Source organism: Sinocyclocheilus rhinocerous, unplaced genomic scaffold (genome assembly GCF_001515625.1).
Source record: "Sinocyclocheilus rhinocerous isolate Xijiao unplaced genomic scaffold, SAMN03320098_v1.1 scaffold320, whole genome shotgun sequence".
Lineage (NCBI taxonomy): Eukaryota > Metazoa > Chordata > Actinopteri > Cypriniformes > Cyprinidae > Sinocyclocheilus > Sinocyclocheilus rhinocerous.
In genome coordinates, this window is record NW_015638606.1 from 264,923 (window position 1) to 273,845 (window position 8,923).

Sequence of the window (8,923 nt, forward strand, 5' to 3'; positions counted from 1 at the left end):
ATTACTGTCCCACGAACCTCCGGCCCTGCAGTCATGCCACACTCTGGATTTCACTGTCAAGCTTCTTAAAAGAGAAAGAAATCTGACTTGACCGTCATTAAGGCCGGCGGTGTTTAATGTGGAAGCGATAAACGCCGACACTTCCGCGGTTCAGAGGATCTGTTTGCTGGCGTGCCTGCGCGTGTATGTATGTATGGGAGTGAACTGGAGAAAGCGAGGAGAAGAAGAGGAGGTAAGCACGCAGCCAGCTAGCGAAAATTCATCCACCTCAGACAGTCGTCTGTTTCTGTTCGCGACCATGAACACGTGCTTTCATGTCTTTAGGAACGAGCGACTTGAAAGCGCGTGTTTGTGCGCTCGTGTTGTCGTAGAGCTGCAGTTTGCCGGGAGTTTGTCATGGAGTTAGCGCGCGCGACACATCTGCAGCAGAGTTCTGGCCTCGCGCTGGATCAGGCCGACATAAGTGTCTCACAGTCACGCAAAAAAAACCGGGGACTAGCGTTTATAACAGAAAATACTTTTGTTTTATGCTTTAGGTAACTAGTGTATCTTTCGCGTAGATGTAGCTAGCTGCTATTTGAGGACTAACTAGCTTGCTGTGATGGAGCGAGTGCAACCTGACTTGAAAACGTGGTAGTGCACAGTGAAACTACACTTGACATTCTCTAGATTTGTATTTAGTGTTCATAAATTGGCATACAATTCAATATATGTCATCTAAGAAGAGGGCGGGTATGCGAATGAGGTCAGCAGCAGTGTTGTGATGCATGCCAGGATGTGTTGACATACTGCAGGTCAAGAGAAACACGATAATTTAACCCCACTATTCATATAGCGTCCATTAAGTGGTCTTTTCACTCGCCAGGAAGTTTGAACTAATCACTACAAGTTTGCTGTGTTTATAGGGAAAGGGTAGTTTTGTATGAATTCTACTAGTTTACAAATGAGTGTCTGCAGATTTTCATTCCCCCCCCCCTCATTTATAGCCTATGTAGTGGAATATGTTAAATGTTATGTTTAGATCTATATTTAGTGAGAAAGTTAATCGCATGTTGTCATTTAGCAGATGCATTTAATTAATAGTGACAGTCCTGAGTATAACTACTCATACTCATCTAAATTTTCATTAAAATCTATTTTTACTGACAAAACTATTATTTGTATTATTATTATTATTATTATTATTATTATTAATCTGTGGTTCTCATCTGTTTTTTTTTCATGAACAGGAGATTTTACAATCTTTACAATTCAAGGTATTGATTTAATAATATCGCCATAAACTATGTGGATGTAACAATATGCAAAATTACTTAAAGGGATAGTTCACCCAAAAATGAAAATTTGATGTTTATCTGCGCGTAGTTAATTTGTTAATTGTTGAAGATGAGGGCAAGTCACACAACCTGTCCAAGTTAGTGTCCACTTAATTTGACTAGAATCAACTGACAGATACATTTGTGCCAAAAGACTTGAGTTTGATGTAGAAAACATATATATCTCATCCATTTTAAACGATTATACCAATTTATTTATTTATTTATTTTTGTTTGTTTGTGGCCCTTTTAGGGCTGGGCGATATGACGATATATATCGGATGGACGAAATTAAAAGTCTATCGTTTCATATTATGCTCTATCGTTTATTTCGTGGTGCCGCAAAATACATTGTTTACGGCAATACTTTTTCATCATTTGAATGACGGCAGTCTTACATGCATTACACGGGGATGCAGGCAGAAACGTGAATAACAGCATGCGCACTCACGTCACGTTGCTGTGCGTGTGGTCACGAAAACTTCATGTTTGCACGCGTTTTTAAGCACTGCAGTTTAAAACAACCGATTTTAGGCCATTGAAACAACAGAGCTATATGCTGTCGAGCTGTCTCCGTTTCTGTGTGAGAGGAGTGCGTAAGCCGCGCATCAGCTGCTAATAGAGCTCGTGAGCATTTTTGCCGCTTTATTGGCTTTGAACGATTGCATAAACACTTATATGCGTCCAACTGCCGGGCTTTGCAAGTATCCTCATAAACACAGTCATTTAGGTCTTAAGGGAACGTAAACCATTGCGAGAGAAAGCGCATGTGTAACAGTATAGTGTATCTGGACTTCGGTCTTAAAGGGAAAGCTGTCCAATATGCCATTCATGTTAATCAAACAACAGTAAGAGAAGATCTTCTATGTGTCAAAATGCCCATCTTTGCAAGTATCACAAGCATACAGTCATTTAGGTCTTAAGTGAGAGTAAACAGCTGAAAAAGTAAACGCATATGTAACAGTATATTGGATCCGGACTTAAGGGGGAAGCTGTCTTAATATTCGTCCTGTCTGCCATTCATGTTAATCAAACAACAGTGAGAGAAAATCTCTCACTGCTCTTGACTAAATCACTTTTGTAACTAGAAGAAGAAAATAAATAAATAAATAATGTGATAATGATAATGCTAATAATTATATATATATATATAGATAGATAGATAGATAGATATAACTTACACAGTGAAGACTAATTAATTTACACAATGTATTTCTTTTTTATTGTAGTTTTTGTCCTATTGCTTGTAATTAGTTTCTTGTTCTTATTTCATCACTGACTGTTTATTTATTTCCAGTGAGCTTGTTTTTTATTATCATTATTATTTTCTTGTATTAGTTTGATATTGACATTGGTGACAAGGATTATGAAAATTCTATGGTATCAAAGATTTTATTATCATAAAAACCTTATTAAAAGAAAAAATAACTACACCGTGATACATATCGTTATCGTGATATAAAATTACGTATATCATGATACAAGATTTTGGTCATATCGCCCACCCCAGGCCCTTTCATAATAGACCCATGTGACCTATTTTTTGGGTCAATATAAAAAAGAATATGTATCTTATTTTATCTAATATGAATGACATTAGGGCTGTGTATCACAAACAATGTCACGATACAGTACGTATCACGATACTAAAGCCACGATACGATACGTATCACGATACGGGTCAATTTTGGAATTAAATTTATTTTGAGCAGAATTTCGTAAAGGTAATATTTGTTTATTGTACATTGAATAGCCAGTGTTATAACAGTTGTGATAACTGAAAAACAATTTTGCTTTGTCATTAACAAGCAACAATATAAGTGAAATATAATAAATAATAAAAAAATAAAAAAAACTTATAGAATAGATCTTCCTTCTGCTTTTTAAGTCTCTGACTCAATAACTTAAATAAGTATAATGTCAAGTGCTGAAACATGTCAACAAGGCTCAATGGCTGAACAAAACTTGAAACATATTCCATAAAAGCAAAAAACTGTAACAAACTTAACTTTCTCAAACACTTCACATTTTTAAACACCTTAATATTTTGGTCTCAAGTGGTGGAATGTGCAACAAACACATCACTTTACACAATTACACCTTCAGATTTTTATGCAGAAACAACAACTGATCAACATGCTCAGGCTTAAGAGCACTCCTCTTTGCTGTAATGATATCTCCAGCAGTGAAGAAAACCCTCTCTGCTGCTACACTTGTACCAGGGATACAGAGGGTACAGCTTACCAAGTTTTATAGTAATGGGAAATCAGACTGGTGCTCCTTCCACCAGATGAGTGGATCTCCTATAAGAGTTAATGCCTCTGTATCTCTGTATTTCCTGACTTCATCCTCTGCCTGATTGTATGGTGACACAGGTGGATGTTTTGTTTTGGGAGGGGAAAATGCATCTCCAAATAAGTCCTCAAGAGCACAAGCGTCCACTTTCTCTTGCAGGGTGGGGACAGATCTGTCTCGGTATGCTTTCTGTTCTGTTCTTTATTCTGGTTCTGAAATAATCATAACATGACATTGTAATTAATAAATTTTACAGATCTCATGTAGCCCACATTAATAAAAACGTAATAAAAACTAAATATTTTCAGTTGATCTTCAACAAAACATTTTTACAGTGTAGATAGATAAAAACATATATGTAGTGTAAAAGAACCTATAAAACCAAGTAATAACCAAGACAATAACTCGCATTATAATATAACTAGCTGATAAAATGAACATTAACTAGTTTTCTGACAGTCTAACTTACCCTTTCAAGTGAAGTCTGATGCCTCCATTGCCATTTTGGTGTAGACATCCTGTCTGTTCTCCTCCTCCAAAAAGGGCAGTGCTTTAAAGCGTGGATCCAGCGCTGAGGTCATGTTCAGAAAGGGCATTTCACGCTCATATCTTTTCTCCAGATCTCCAGCCACAGCGATCTTTATGTCCCGCGTCACTGCCGAGTCAGTGTTTTCAATCCGAGTGCCGCGACTTAACTGCGCATGCAAAGGTGCGATGATTGAAACCGTAGGGGCTTTCTCATCGGACATAACGTGCGTTGCCAATTTAAGTGGCTTCAGTGCATTTATTACATCTTCAGCACAGGCTATGTCTGCTTCTGTTAATGTCCACAGATCTTTGGCATTTTTCCGCACCTCAGCTGAGAGTAATGCAGCGCAAATTGCAGGCTGTTGTTCTACAAATCGCTCCAACATGTCATGTGCACTGTTCCACCTCGTGCAGACATCGGTCATCAGCTTATGCTCAGGAAGGCCAAGTAACGTTTGCTTCTCGTGCAGGACATGGCAGGCGATTGTACTTTTCCTAAAAAATGTTGTGATGTTCCGAACTCTTCCGAGAAGACGGGAAACTGTCGGTAGGTGTGTGCTGCTACCTGCTCCGACCGAGGCTAGCTGGTCTGCATGATGTCTCATCATATGCAGTGAGAGGTTCGTCGTGTTGCCGGAATACTTAACTTTTGCTTTGCAGTTCTTGCATACGGCATGACTCACTCTCCGGTTGAGTGTAAAACCCAAAATTGTCCCATATTTTTGATTTTACTTTTGTCGGCGGTGGCAGAATCCTCTGATCCATTTTGAATAGTGCGCTGCTGCTCACATTGCTAAAATGGCCACTCGACGTCACGTGATGCGGCAGTGTCGATACAGCAGCAGCTGTATCGATACGCGCATCGTTAGGAGTTCATGACGATGTATCGCTGTATCGATATTCTGAGCACAGCACTAAATGACATATGCATTTATGTTGTAACCATACAATGAAATCATCTAAGAGAGCCTGGCAGCATTACCCTACTGTTCATGCATTTTAACTGCAACATAGTTAGAGAATTAGTTACATGTACTAATATACTGATCATCATTCAACCCATTTTGTTGGGATCACATCTCTCCACAGCCATCCTCCCATTTGCCATGAATGTAAGGATATAGTTCAGTTGTAATGTTCAGGGAGGGATGCATTGAAAAATGCTATTTTCTCCTGTAAGAGGAAACATGGCCCTGAAACAGCTCTTGGGCAGAGATAAAATTCAGACTAGTGGTCCTGTCGGCTGCAGCTTGCTAAAACAGGCCAGGCCAGGCCGTTTTGACAGTGATTTAGCACAGCATGGCTTAGCAGCATGACTGTAATTCAGGCTGGGCACAAGCTGACTCATGTACCACTGAGAGCCGGACGGCTGTGGAGTGTGTGCAGAGGGAGAGCGTTCTAGCATCATGTTGCTCAAGCTTTTTCTTGTCGTGCAGCATCACAAGAGCTGTCAATACATTAGCCGGAGCAGAGATGTTTGAGGATGTGTGTGTAGAAGAGTTGTGTGTGGTGCTGCTGACGTAGGAGCCGGCGTTCTGGCATAGAACCCGGATGCGCTGTGCCTTGTTTACAAGCAGAGGAGTGCACACGGATGCGCCGTTGTACTGCCTTGAACGCGTTGAGGTCTGACACGAAAGAGAAGAAATTGTTGAATAAAGTCGTTATTTTAGTTTTCTTTGTGCACAAGACGTATTCTCGTAGCTTCATAAAATTACGGTTGAACCACTGATGACACATGGACGATTTTAACAATGTCCTTACTACGTTTCTGGTCCTTGAACGTGGCAGTTACGTTGCTGTCTATGGGAAGGTCAGAAAGCTCTCAGATTCCAATTAAAAATATCATATGTGACCCTGGACCACAAAACCAGTCTCGAGTCGCTGGGGTATATTTTTAGCAATAGACATTGTATGGGTCAAAATGATCGATTTTTCTTTTATGCCAAAAATCATTAGGATATTAAGTAAAGATCATGTTCCATGAAGATATTTTGTAAATTTCCTACCGTAAATATATTAAAACTTAATTTTTGATTAGTAATATGCATTGCTAAGAACTTCATTTGGACAAATTTAAAGGCGATTTTCTCAGTATTTTGATTTTTTTGCATCCTCCGATTCCAGATTTTCAAATAGTTGTATCTCGGCCAATCCTAATAAACCATACATCAATGGAAAGCTTATTTATTCAGCAGCAGCTGACGCAGCTGACACAGAACAGCATACGCTGTTTACAGGGTGATGCGGAGGAGACGAATTGTTGAATAAAGTCGTTTTTCTTTTCTTTTGAGCACAAAAAGTATTCTCGTAGCTTCGTATAATTGCAGTTGAACCACTGATGTCACATGGATTATTTTACCGATCTCCTTGCTACGTCTCTGGACTTGGGAACATTTCAGTTGTGTTGCTGTTTATGGAGGGTCAGACAGCTCTCAGATTCCATCAAAAATATCTTAATTTGTGTTCCGAAGATGAACGAAGGTCTTACGGGTTTGAAACGACATGAGGGTGAGTAATTAATGACAGAATTTTCATTTTTGGGTAAACTAACCCTTTAATGACAGACTTTTAATATTTGGGTGAACTATCCCTTTAATAGTAGGGATTCACAATATATTAGGGCTGAAACGATTCCTCGAATACCTTGAGTAACTCGAATACAAAAAATCAAATTATTTGCCTCACAAAAGCCACAAAGCCTTCCAAGAAAACAGTAAAGGCTTATGTCATGCTTGAGCTTTAGTTAGGCTGAAACCTGAAAGTTAATTTGCACGACATGAATGCAATGTTTAGGTATTATTATTATTTTTATTACTATTATTTTGATTTATGCCTTAGTTTGTACTGTTTACCTTTTTTAAAGTAATGTTGCTCTTTAAGAAAAATTACTTATCCGATTAATCGATGGAATAATCTGTAGAATACTCGATTACTAAAATAATCGATAGCTACAGCCCTACAATATATTGATACAATTTTGGTTGGCAGATGATATTTAGTGATTTTTGTTTGTTTGTTTAACAATATTTGTTGATAATATATATTTATCTTTGGGTGCTCCTTTCTGCCTGTTTTTAGTTTCTTATATTAATTTTTCTATCATCTAAAGGCCTTTCCACACTGAGCACGAAAAAGCTAAACTAATATCGGATGCTGGAATAAAACAATAGATTTCTATGGATGCTTCCACATAGAATGGATGCGCACCGAAAATACGAATGTTTTTTTTTTTCAAACCAGTCCAACGAATCTTTTCAGTTTCGCAAAGCGAAAACACGGGCCGTCCAATAAGATTTGAGCTAGGATCACGTGGCCGGAGCAGCTGCTGTTGCACAAAAAGGCAAGAGTGGTGGCTCTGTTTCGAAAACCAGTGTAAACAAACAGAAGAAGAGTATCCCGGATAAGAGAAGAGAGTGGAAGCTAGTGGTTAAACGGATCGTAGTTGATCCGTGATCCGTACGGACCAAGCCCCATGGTTCGGCACGCATGTGATCCGCGGATTAATTGCAAAATGTAACCATAATAGAGTATAAGTTTATCATTTGTTCGTATTTACACAAGCAAGCAAATTTTAAACAATTCCAGAGAGAAAAGGCGAAAGGGAACTCGATTCGTTACTCGCGCGCTGTTCTCTACGCGCACAGCCGCACACACATGAAGCGCGCGACACCGAACTGAATCCTCTTCCGAATCCTCTGAACAGTCACATACACATAAAATTCTCGACAATCATTCAGGTAAACGCAGTCAGTTATGTCTCAAGTGAATGAAAACAGCTGAGAAAGAAATCGGATGTGATGTGTATCATTATATCGGATCCGTGCATCAGGTCTTAAAGGGACAGCGGCCTATAAATACGCCTCCTCTGAGCTGTTGATCCAATCAATGTTAAAACGCCGATGAAAGCGGTAAGAATTACGTGAAACTGCTGATGTTCGCGAGTTAGTGAGTGCTCTTTAAATTTTGGCGCTGTTGTGAAGACGCATGTCACGTGACAACATCAACACGGCGGATGTAGTACGTCCGAATTCCATTCATACTACTCTCATTCATACTATATAGAACGTACTTTTTTAACGGTTGAGTAGTACGTTCAAATTCAAAATGTAGTACCTACTCATTTGATTACAGCCGTTACCGGGGAAACCGCTTTAGCTCCAGCTCCCAAAGTGCCTCCTGCTGGCAGATAATTAATTTGCAGTCTGTGGGAAACACTGGTGTCTGTCAGCAAACATAAACAAAAAGCATGCTTCAGAACTCTTTTGAGAAGGTGCTTAAGTTTTGAGCCATGTATTATTACTCTAAATTAGGCTACTATTACTATCTTGTACCCTGCAATAATCATTTGCTCAAACTCGGTTTTCTAAGATGAATGGGGAAAAAAAAAGAAAATCGGCCAATCATATCGGCCAAAAAAAATCGGCATCATATATCGGCCATCGGCTGCCCTGGTTTCTAAATATCGGCATCGGCCAGTGAAAAAAACATATCGGTCGACCTCTAGTCAGAGCGTGTTTACTCTTTTTCTACACATGAAATATGAAAGCAATAGACATGATTATGACGATATTTTCTGTATGTGTTTTGTATGCAGCTTATGGTATTTTTATAGCAATAAAGGATGTTTATGACTAGGCATGGGCCGATGTCTTTATTTAACCTAATCTGTAATTACAGTTATTTCATTTTAGTTATATAATTCGTATACATATAATTTATATAATTTCGTTATATAATTTCATATACATAATTTGATTTAATAATAACCCAATTTGAAGCAAAAA

The 8,923-nt window shown here is 38.7% G+C and overlaps 1 protein-coding gene across 1 annotated transcript in view; it reads left to right on the plus strand.

Annotated features, from left to right (window-relative positions):
- Positions 1 to 6: 6 nt before the first annotated feature.
- LOC107749917 (mitogen-activated protein kinase 9-like) overlaps positions 7 to 8,923 on the plus strand; it is a 30,385-nt gene continuing 21,468 nt past the window's right edge. The window contains exon 1 of the mRNA XM_016565145.1: positions 7 to 233. The gene's annotated coding sequence lies outside the window, so the exon portion shown is untranslated. The remainder of the gene's footprint in view (positions 234 to 8,923) is intronic.